Here is a 12,482-nt window from a genome sequence, read left to right as displayed (position 1 = left end):
TGCGGCCACGAACCTACTACGCTGGCGTAGCAGGGGAGAGGTGATGCTCCCACGTGGCGCGTCCCAGCTGGCGGAGAGGGGGGTCCTAACCGGCTTGCCGGCGGACTTGAGGGAAATAAAATACCTCTCGCGGACCAAACACACACCCCCTGTGGGTGGGGGAGGCAGACGAAGAATTCACCCACGGTATACCCTGCCTGTTGTAAGAGGCGACTAAAAGGGGCGACCAAGGGATGATCCAATTAGAACCATGAAACTACTTGTAATTAGTACCATCACGCAGGGAACACCATGGGTTGCATTTACTTGCGCGTAGTACCACCCTGTTAGGTACGCAATAGGTTTGTGATTAGTAGCGACAGTTTGTGAATCAGGATGGGGGTCCTACAGTACCTGTGATTCGTACGCCTATATGAGCGACACCATGGGATGAGCGACACCATGGTTCTGCCTTACCTATGCTCCGTTCCCACTATGTGAGGAATTCCACGGGATAGTACGGGTCCCTGTGGTTAGTCCATTATGTGAGGAACGCCATGGTTTTGCGTTGCCGTTATAGGTTTGCGTTGCCTGTAAGTGGCGCCGCAGTGTGCGAGACACTATAGGTCTGTGTTTCATATGCGCATTACACTATCTGTGCATAGTACCATAATGTATGGAATACCACGAGTATCCACTACTTTGATTAGTACCGCAACATTACACATAGTATGGTTCTACTTTCCTAGCGATAAATACCATTATGAGGGGCTGATGACGTGGATTTTGGACCCGTTTCGACTATAGGCATAATCGATTCAGCATCGTGCTATAGAAGCAGTCCCTTGGTCGGTAATACGATTGTTTTGTGCCAGCTTCTGTGCATGTGAGGCACTGTGGGTCGGATCCACTGATCGTTTTAAATTCATATCCGTCCATCCATCCATCCATCCATTCTTCGTCCTCATGCTTCGAATTCTGGTCAGTGGAGGATTTTGGAATTTTAAATTGTCATTTCATTTCGTCTCATTTCGTACCATTAGGGGCCGATGACCTGATGTTAGGCCCCTTTAAACAACAAAAATCAGTCAATCAATCAATCAATCAATCAATCAATCAATCAATCAATCAATCAATCAATCAATCAATCAATCAATCAATCAATGTTTCCTGCGGCTTCCTCTAGTGCAGCGGATCCAGGACCTACTGGTCCGGTGTTGGTGTGCTAGCACCGGAATCATGTTCATGTAGCTCCCAAGTCAAATGGGTGTAGCGGGAAATGAGTTAGCTAATAGGGCTGCCAAGTACGCGGTCACATTGCTCCCGTTGCTTCACAAGGTTCCAGCTAGTGATATTCGTTCTCAGGTGAGACATTTGGTTATGTCCCTTTGGGAGATAGAATGGCAGGCCACCCCTCTTCCAAATAAGCTGAGAACAATTACAGGAATTACGAAGGTATGGAAGACTACCCTTCGGGCTTTCGGAGAGAAGCAGTGGTAGGCCTATTATATCGTCTTCGGATCGGCTACGGTATAGCAACGTACTCTTAATTACTGATGGGAGAAGGCCTCCCGGTGTGTACTGCAGCAGTCATCTTACCGTGCTACACATCCTTACGGAGTGCGAGGACCTGGCCTTCCGAGTACCATCTCCCTCATCCTACGAGATGACGGGCCGTCAACAGACCTCGTCATCCGTTTAATGAGAGATAAAGGCCGGTTTTGATGTGTTTGAATGTGAAGTTGTTATCGTTATTTGTTTTGAAGTTTTTTATTGTTAATTATGCTTTCACTGATTGCAAAGGCCAACTGGAAGGTTGGAGATCAAAATAGTAGAGAGAGCCGACAGTTTCCGGTACCTAGATGAGAATATAACAGGCAAACTATTGAATAATAAGGATGCGGGAGACAAAGCACAGTTCCTACATAAACTATTGTTTACGGCCTAGACGACTTATGGGAAGAAGAACCTACCGAGAAACGCCAAACTGCAACTCTATACAATGATCATCCGCAACGCTGCAGTGTACGCTACTGAAACCATGTCATTGGGCAAAAGAGCCTGTATTTGATTAGAAAAGATGGAATGTGACATGCTTAACAGGAAATAACTGGATGAAGGAACTTAGGGAGGATTGGAAGGCTATTGTCATAATAGATAAATATCCACCAACGACTGTGCGGGATAGATCTGTTTACAAAAATATCGTCGAAAGTCACAAAATGGACCGATACTAAGACCGATACAAATCAGAGAAGCAGAGAGAAATAGGAGGAGTGAAAGAATGAAGAGGTATTGGTAAGAACGAAGACGTGCTGAACAAACTACTCGAGATCCTAAGGGTCGATTCGAATAAAATAAATAATTTGCGCTTTCATTCTTTTCACTATGTTTTTAGCTATTTTTTTATATTTTAATAGTTTGAGCATTTAAACCGAATAAAATAAATGTTTTTACTTCAATTTAATTATATTTTAATGTAATTATAAACCACTTTATAGGAAAATAAAGGAATGTGAATTAGATCCACGAATTGTTTTAAGTTCAGCATCGCCACGAACCTACTACGCTGGCGTAGCAGGGGGAGAGGTGATACTCCCACATGGCGCGTCCCAGGTGGCGGATATGGGGTTCCTAACCGGCTTGCCGGCGGACTTGAGGGAAATAAAATACCTCTCGCGGACCAAACACACTACACCCTGTGGGTGGGGGACGCACATGTAGAATACACCCGCGGTATCCCCTGCCTGTCGTGAGAGGCGACTAAAAGGGGCGACCAAGGGCTGACTGAATTAGAACCATGAAACTACTTTTGATTCGTACCATCATGCGGGGAACACCATGGGTTGCCTGTACTTGCGAGTAGTACCACTAAATTAGGTACGAAATAGGTTTGTGATTCGTAGCAGTAAAGAGGCTGGCCTGGTGGTTTCCAGTACCCGTGCGTCGTACCCATGTGAGCCACACCGCGGGTCTGGGCGTAGCCTGTGTGTTGTACCGCTATATGAGCGACACCATGGGTCTGCGTGCCCTGTGATTAGTACCCACTATGTGAGGAACACCACGGGAATACCGGCGCTCGTGACTAGTACACCTAGGCGAGGAGCCTCATCGGTTTCCGTTGGCTGTCAGTGGCGCCATTGTGTGAGCAACGCCATAGGTCTGCGTTCCCTGTACGAAGTACAATACTTGTGAGTAGTACCATCTTGTGTGGAACACCGTGAGTCTTCGTTACTTTTGATTAGTACCCCAACATGAACAATACCATGGTTCTACTTTACTCACGACATGTACCATTCTGTTAGGCCTTAGACATGGATTTTTCACCCCTTTAGACATCAAGCATCATTGTGCTTTATAAGTGGTCCCTTGGGCATTATAACTATAATTTACGATCTTTTCTTGAGTCTCATCCACTGTTTTTTGTTTGTTTTTTGTTGGGTTCATGTCCATCCATTCATTCTTCATGACAATTTTTATTTTTGTACAGGTTGGTACACCTATACGCCGCAAATTTGAATTTTCCGCCTTAATGTACGCCTCTACAGCTGAAACTCTGAACTTTAAAACTTAATTAATTCAACCGTTTATCTGAAGATGTCACTGTGTTAATTTCGAATTGTTTTTGTTTACTAATTATCAAGAAGTGTGGACATTCTCTCACAGAAGTCTCTGCCAAAAACTGTGATCATGCACCCTGGTGCGAAGTGATGGAACTTTTCTTGAAGATATTTTTACTCATAAGTTTTCCTATAACTAAATTTCGTTCTTTCATTTGTAGGTAGGCAATATAAATCCTTCTTTTCGCCAGTTTTGAACTTAGCCAATCCCGAATTTCTTTAATTAATTTTGGACCAATCGTGTCCTTCTTCTTCATATTTGATGTGTAAACTTTAGCCGACCAATAAACGCATGGGGATGTGTCTTAATTATTCATGAAAGGTCTCGAATCTTCCCCGAGAGTATGAAACTGCTGATTTTCCGGGGCTCTCCGCCACTCGTACAACATCTAGCTTAGTGTATAGCAGGAGGCGGGAAGCGCCTCTTTCATCCGCCAGCAGCTCTTCAACAAGGTAATGGCCGTTTAACATCTGTCTTTTTCCTTGCTAGCTCAGCAGTTTAACCCGCGGGGCAGGTCCGAAACCTTTAATATGTAACCTATAACTTAAAAACATGTAAATTTTTTCCATCTTTGTAAGACTTCATATATCTTTAAATGTAAATCGGGGATAGAGAGTGCTTTACCCTCTCGAGCTCCCCTTCATTTCTGAATTGAGGTGACTATGTTTTCGTAACTTATTTTCTACTTTTCTCTAATGTGTTAAAATTTTTCTTATTCGAGTCACCTATATAGTATGGGAATAGCCCCTGTGTATCGGCTTAGCGCCACTTAGGTTTTAACAAGCTTCCATGTAGAGGTGCAAGTACTCGCCTCCGTTCAGCTTTGTATTTTGGGCCATTAACTTAACCCGTTTTGTTTTCCTTCCTGCGAAGGCCCAGTAGATTGTGTACGAGATAGCCCTGTTCCATTATAAGTTGTGCCTTGATGGCACTTAAGTGTAATAGTCTGTTATTGCCTTTTAATAGGCTTGGACGATTGAGAGCGGGTCAGCTCTTTCTGGTATTTTGAAAGGTGCCTCTAGGAGGCTTGACAGTACGAGGTGGGAGCAAGTGCTTCATGTAATTAAGGGTTTTCTCCCCTTTGGTAATTTGTGGTTGTGAGCCGAGAGCTCAAGGATTGTCAAATTGGGGCTCGAAGCCCAGGATTTGTAAAGACACCTTAACTTGTGTTTTCGCTTGTAAAATTATTATTGTACCTGAATATTCATTGTTATTTCACCTAGTGAAAAATTGTTAAATCTTGTTATTTGTTGAAAATATAACCTTTATTTAAATTCTAAATTCATCTTTCGGAGTTGTAGTTGGACCCATTCCAGCCCGCACATTCTTTCACCTCTGCTGATCCACCAAAACACGGTAACAATTTTATTTTGGTCAGAGGATGTATTTGTACTTTTTGTTATTTCATTTCGTACCATTAGAGGCCTATGACCTCGATGTTGGGCCCCTGTAAACAACAAGCATCATCATCTTCATCATCATCATCATCATTTTCTTCGCCATCCTTTTTAAAATGTTTGTTAGTGGGTAAATTATAAATTTGAACTGTTATTTTATTTTGTTTTATCTCGTGCCATTACTGGCCAATGAACTATATTTGAGGCAGCTTTACACAAAACGCACCACCACCACCGCCACCACCACCATCATCATCATCATCACAATCACCACCATCTAGGACATTGTGGAAATTAGAGAAATTTATGTTTTCTCTACTCTGGAATTTACACTCATGCTCAGAAATTAAGGATAATGCTGATACATGGTGAAAAAACGCTATGGTGGGCGTTTTGCGGTTTTAAATCACCTCGGTGTATGACCATGTGGTGCATATGACCTGCGGTCGTCGCACGGTTGCCCTGGCAGCAGTCCAAAATACGTAGAAGTGTGTTGGTGCATGTCAGAGTACGGTGCAGCGAGTAATTGTGCAGATGTTTTCAGACGTGCTAATGGTGACTGTGTGGTGAAAATGGTTCAACGAACACATATTGATGACGTTAGGAGGGGTAGAATAATAGTGCGACTGGAGGCTGGTCGTAGCACGGGCCCTCCGTGTTCCACAAAGTGTGATCTCAAGGTAATGGCAACGATTCCAGCAGACAGGAAACGTGTCCAGACGCTACAGTACGGGACGTCCGGAGTGTACAACGCCACAAGAAGACCGATATCTCACCATCAGTGTCCGCAGACGGCCACGGATTACTGCAGGTAGCCTTGCTCGGGACCTTGTCACAGCCACTGGAACATTTGTCTCCAGACACACAGACTACAGACGACTGAACAGACATGGTTTATTCGCCCGGAGACCTGCAAGGTGCATTCCACTAACCCCTGTTCACAAGAGAGCCCGTAAAGCCTGGTGTCAAGAACACAGTACATGGTCATTGGAACAGTGGTCGCAGGTTATGTTCACGGACGAGTCCAGGTATAGTCTGAACAGTGATTCTCGCCGGGTTCTCATCTGGCGTGAACCAGGAACCAGACACCAACCCCGTAATGTCCTTGAAAGGGACCTGTATGGAGGTAGTGGTTTGATGGTGTGGGGTGGGATTATGATTGGTGCACGTACACCCCTGCATGTCTTTGACAGAGGAACTGTAACAGGTCAGGTGTATCGGGACGTCATTTTTCACCAGTATGTCCGCCTTTTCAGGGGTGCAGTGGGTCCCACCTTCATCCCGATGGATGATAACACACGGCCCGACCGAGCTGCCACCGTGGAGGAGTACCGTGAAACAGAAGATATCCGGCGAATGGAGTAGCTTGCCTGCTCTCCAGACCTAAACCCCATCGAGCACTGGGATGCTCTCGGTCGACGTATCGCTGCACGTCTTCAAACCCCTAGGACACTTCAGGAGCTCCGACAGGCACTGGTGCAAGAATGGGAGGCTATACCCCAGCAGCTGCTCGACCACCTGATCCAGAGTATGCTAACCCGTTGTGCGGTTTGTGTACGTGTGCATGATGATCATATCCCATACTGATGTCGGGGTACATGTGCAGGAAACAGTGGCGTTTTGTAGCACATGTGTTTTGGGACGGTTTTCTCAACTTATCACAAATACCGTGGACTTACAGATATGTTTCGTTTGTGTTCACTATGCGCCTTTGCTATTAGTGCCAGTTTTGTGTGGCACAACAATATGCAATTATCCTTAATTTATGAGCATGAGTGTAGAATGCACTGCTCTGCCGTGCCACATCGTAATTCACCGATGTTAACAAGTCTTGTTTATTACTTGTGGCGTCGTCTGAGCCGCGCCATGTTGGATCTCTAACCTATCTTCTGCGATTAGGCAGCGGAAGTTTTACCATGACACCCGTGTCTGCACATAGCCTACTCCTGTCGATTAACACCAAGCAGTCTGTTCAAGGTTGAACATCCCCATCCAACGGACGAATTTACCCTCACTCATATTAACGCTGAGGAATGGCTGAACTTAGGCTCTTGACATGCAATCTATTGATTGGAAATTGTATACCACCACCTCTCCCACCCTGTTGGATTTGAACCAGTTACCCTCAATGTCAGACCATAAAGACTTGACACCTTAACTACCATGGCCAGCAGGCGGGCTTATTGATGACGATATACAACAAAGTAACCATCCTTACCTGATATTAATCAGGGGGAAGAAAGGTAGAGTTTCATACTACGAGGAATGAAGTTTTCGGTAAAGAATGGAGAAAGGTCTTAACGGGCGTGAAAATGAATGATTTCATTTGCCTCGCAAACTTAATTCCACAAAAGTTGGAAATGAACGAAAGTTGTCCAAGGGAGGTCGGATGGCAAAGCTGAAAGCAAGGGGACTGGCTGAAGTAAATGAAAGCAGAGACAAAATCACATGAATGCCCTCTGGTAACGAACCGAGGCCTCCAGTTTGAATGATTTTGTAGTCATCTCACAGAAATTCCACGGACAATTACCGGGATCCTTGACTGTGAAACATACCTGACCTGGTCTCTGGTGACTGGAGGCAGTGGAGGAGCTGAGAGGGTGGAAAGGGTGCGATTGTTCCCTCAGGGAGAGGCAGTAATTCATCTTCGTTATCGCCGTTCCGCTCTCGCGATGATTGCACAATGACAAGGAAAAGGCAAGTCCACGATAAGGTGAAGACAATCCAATATATTCACGCTTCACTGCTCCCTCCTTGTTTTGTCGTCTCTCTATCCGCTGTAGCTCTACGCTCAGATTTATTGAATTCCTGCGCTGTATGGAATGTTGACTAGTAGAATTGATAACGCATGACAAAAGAGCCTTTCTCTATCAGAAATACATGCAAGGGGTGAGAAGTCAGGTTTTCAGATACACAAAGAGGAAAATTCCTCTCACTTTTAATTACTGTGTTGATGGTGTGGAAAGGGATCACTGTAAGTACCTAGGTGTTAAGATAAGGAATGATCTTCATTGGGGTTATCACACACACGGGACTGTAAATAAAGGTTACAGATTTATTCGTATAATGATGAGGGTATTCAAGGATTGTAATAAGGATATAAAGGAAAGAGTGTACAAGTCACTTATTATACCCCAATTCTAAAGTATGGGACCCTCACCAGAAATACTTGATTCGAGAACTGGGAAATATACAAAGGAAAGCAGCTCGATGTCGGACAAAAGAGTAGTATTGCGAACATATTTCAAACTTTGGGGTAGAAAGACTTGTGTGCACTCCCTGTGGGTGGGGGACGCAGACGAAGAATACACCCACGGTATCCCCTGCCTGTCGTAAGAGGCGACTAAAAGGGACGACCAAGGGATGATTATCTTGCAACCATGAAACTACTTGTGATTAGTACCACCACGCGGAGAACATCATAGGTCGCTTTTACTTGCGCGTAGTACTACTATATTAGGTACCAAATAGGTTTGTGGTTAGTAGCACACAGGAGCACCGTGCGGTCGGCTTTTGCAGTACCTGTGATTAGTACCACCATATGACCAGGACCATGGGATGATAGCTACCATGGTTCTGCCTTGCCTATGATTAGTACCCACTACATGAGGAACACCAAGGGATAGGGGAAGGTCCCGGTGGTTAGTACTCTTATGTGCTGAAAACCATAGGGTTGCGTTGAATGTAAATGGCGCCGCAATGTGAGAAAAACCATAGGTCTGTAGTATACGTCGAATTTCATAACCTGTGAGTAGTACCATAATGTGTGGAATACCGCGAGTCTCTGCTACTTTTGATTAGTACCGCAGCATGACAAATACCATGGTTCCATATTCCTAGCGATAAGTACTGTTATGAGGGACCGATAACTTGGATTTTGGACCCCCTTTAGGCTGCATCATCGTTTCAATGTTATGCTACAGCAGCAGGCCCTTGGTCAGTAATCCTATTGTTTTACGTCCGAATCTGTGAATGTAAGGCATTGCGGGCCGCATCCACTGATTGTTTTAAATTCATCTCCATCCATTCATTCTTCGTCCTTACGTTTTGATTTCTGGTCGGTGAAGAATTTTGGACTTTTAATTAGTCATTCCATTTCGTCTCATTTCGTACCATTTGGGGCCGATGATCTCGATGTTAGGCCCCTTTAAACAGCAAGCATCATCATCATCATCATCATCATCATCGAGGTGCTCGACTAATTGGTACGTTCCGAGCTGTCAGCTGAGATATAGCGTGGATAAACGTTAGTAGGAGAACAAGTTTGAGTGCAGTGTTAATAAAGATTGAATTTTGGAGATAAAGTTGGAGTTCACTAAGAAAAATGAATGCTAATATTCGTTTATAGGGAGAGGAGTTAGGATTTTCATGTTCGATAAATTTCCATTTTGTTTGCAATTATTTAAGAAGGGCAAGGTAAGCATAATAATAATAATGCTTTAGATTTGCGTCTCACTAACTACATTTTGACGGTTTTTGGAGACGCTGAGGTGCCAGAATTTTGTCCCGTAGGAGTTCCTGTACGTGCCAGTAAATCTACTGACACAAGGCCGACGGACTGAGCCAGGATTAAACTTGCCAAGTTGGGGTCAAAAAACGTGCCCTCAACCGTCTATGCCAGTCGCTCTGGCACTAGAAAACAAATGGTAGGGAATCTGCCACGCGGGCGACAGTATTAAATATATATCAGTGATGATTCATTGATAGATTAAGTGCCAATACCTTAGATGTTAGGCCTCATGAAACAATCATTATCACAAGAATGATGAATTTTATTTGCGTGTTAGGTACCTATTTTGCGTAAGTCCAACTATATCATAAAGTGACATCCATTTTTGAAAGCTTTTGGTATTTTTCCAATTCTCGTGCTTTGTTCATTGCTATAGAAATCCTTTGTAAACCAAGCTTGTGGGAGGACAAATTATCGGTAATTACAGGCTATCGGACGAACCAATTACATAGTGAGGTGCACTCATTAATCCACCGCATCGCCTTCGCTTTTTACTTAAAAGGGGTTGTGTTTAGCCTGACTACAAAGCTGCAGATTTTGTTGGTCTCCACAGAAGTTCTTCACTAGTAGTGTATCAAACTGCTTTATTAAGTGAGGTGAACAGACTGAATTATCTCAATTGTGAGTATGAAGAATATACATTCTAGATTTCATAAAAATGTATTTATTACCTGCAATATTACATTAAAGGTATTCTTACAGATATTGCACTGTTTCTGCCATAAAACCTCAGCAGGAATCCTAAGAGCAGACGGATTCTTCTGGATAATTTCTTCAGAAAATTGTCCAGGATTATTGAAAATTACATTGATGTTCGTGGCTCACTTCTAATTAAATATTTATGTATTACATTATTTCATAATATGGGTGGAGATCATTTTGTAACGGGGCATACTTTTTTCTATACGTCGTGAAACATGTATTAATAATAATGTAACTGGTTATAACAATCTACCCAAAACATAATTGCCTTCATAATCTGCAAGTTTTACTGGAGACATTTCGAAATACTCTCAGTAATATATGAGAATATACCCTGATAAGCTGAGGGACCATGATGTTCAGGTTGTAATATAGGCCAATAAAAACGTACGTTGAAGGCACAATGCAAAATGTGCAATTGTAATATTTTTTGTAAGCCAAGAAATGGAAACATTAAAGATTGAATAATACTTCATAACTTAAACGTAGGTTGTATCAAAAATGTTCGTAAACTTATAAACAAATAAGGTCTTTTTCAATGCCAGAACATACTGTCTTAAGAACAAACACAAGTCTATCGTTCCCATGCACCCTGGCTAAATGGTTAGCGTACTGGCCTTTTGTCACAGGGTTCCCGGGTTTGATTCCCGGCAGGGTCCGGAATTTTATCCATCCTTGGTTAATCAAAAGACCTGTACCTGGAGAGCCGAACATGTCCTCAGACACTCCCGGCACAAAAAGCCACACGCCATTTCATTTCATCGTTCCCATAAGCAGAACAGTCTATTTGCGCTCGTCTGTTGGGTAAGAAACACTTGATACTGAGCTCATGGAATTAAATGAATGGATATTTTACCTCACCTCAAAAGATGTGATTCAGCATATTTCAGCATAATTTTTGTGTCGGATCTTGATCTGGAATAGACAAATCCGTATACCTGAGTATATATACATATCAGGAGCAGGCGACGGCTGTGTCTATGTCAGTTTACCTTTAAAACTTTTCTTTAATTTTAACATGCATATGTTATTGGCTGGGGTCTATCTGAAATTACCGTCATCAATTTTGCGTAGACGGATAACCGACACCGTGCTAAGCAAGCAGTTCTTCATCTATCTGTATTGAGTTTTTCTCACGTTATTACCGTGTGCCAAAACTCTGCCTTCTATACTCAGTAGGTACAAATGACGCATTTTTAAACGAGTTTCCACTGTCTTTGAATGGAGTTCTGTCTAGGTCACAGCAAAGCCCCTTACACACGGTAACGTCATCGAAGGAAGCAGATGTTTCTTCAAAATACATATATTGCGCATATTTATTGCCATAACGTTCTGTCCTAAATCAGCGACCATTTTGTTGGACGGAGACCTTGATAGGTGGTGTTATCTTGTGATATACCATGGTAACGTCGTGTGCTGGATCAGCTGCCATACTGTTGGACGTAGCTCGTGATGCCACATATTTATTTCGATTTACCGGAACTCTTTATCTCTCCATGTCGTAAGAAGCTACTAAAAGGAGAACAACCAAACCATCTATCCGCAATTAGCGTTACCAGTTTCCCAGACACCATTGTCACCATGTCAAGGAGCGTTCCATCATCTAAACAATACTAGGTCAGTAGCGTCATCTTCTCACTGTGCGCTTTCTTCTTGTAACTAACTCGTATAAAGTGAACCGCATTGTACTCCTCAGTCCAGACTTGAACTGGCCGGAAAAGGAACCCATGGCCTTAGAATAAGAGAAAAGCACGCTACTTCTATACCACAGGGCTGTCTTAATAATAATAATAATAATAATAATAATAATAATAATAATAATAATAATAATAATAATAATAATTTGTTAACGAGATCTCAAATGTGTTTTCTCAGAGTTCATAAGCCTTTTTTCTTGGATACTCTCATTCTGCTTTCGATTTATTTTAAATTTTTATCTCCCCTGTGGATGGAGTCAAGGATACATTTTCTGTACCCCTGCATGTCGTGAATGGCAACTAAGTCGGGCACTACCAAAAAATCTGCACTCGCTATCTCGTCTTCTAAGCCCAATAATGTATCCATGATACTACGCTTTTCCGGGTACGAGTGCGAATTTTAAGTAGAAACTCTCCTAAATATCTATGAGTCACGGGAATATTTGTATTACCAAAGATAACAGTTATGTATCGACATAATCAAAACATCAGAAGTGAGATAATTAAGCATTAATTCATGTATTCATTCAAAGTTCTTATCGTCTTAGTACTAGTTTCGATCAGGAATTTGATCAT

The sequence above is a fragment of the Anabrus simplex genome, chromosome 4, assembly GCF_040414725.1.
Source record: "Anabrus simplex isolate iqAnaSimp1 chromosome 4, ASM4041472v1, whole genome shotgun sequence".
Lineage (NCBI taxonomy): Eukaryota > Metazoa > Arthropoda > Insecta > Orthoptera > Tettigoniidae > Anabrus > Anabrus simplex.
Note: the sequence above shows the minus strand (reverse complement) of the source record.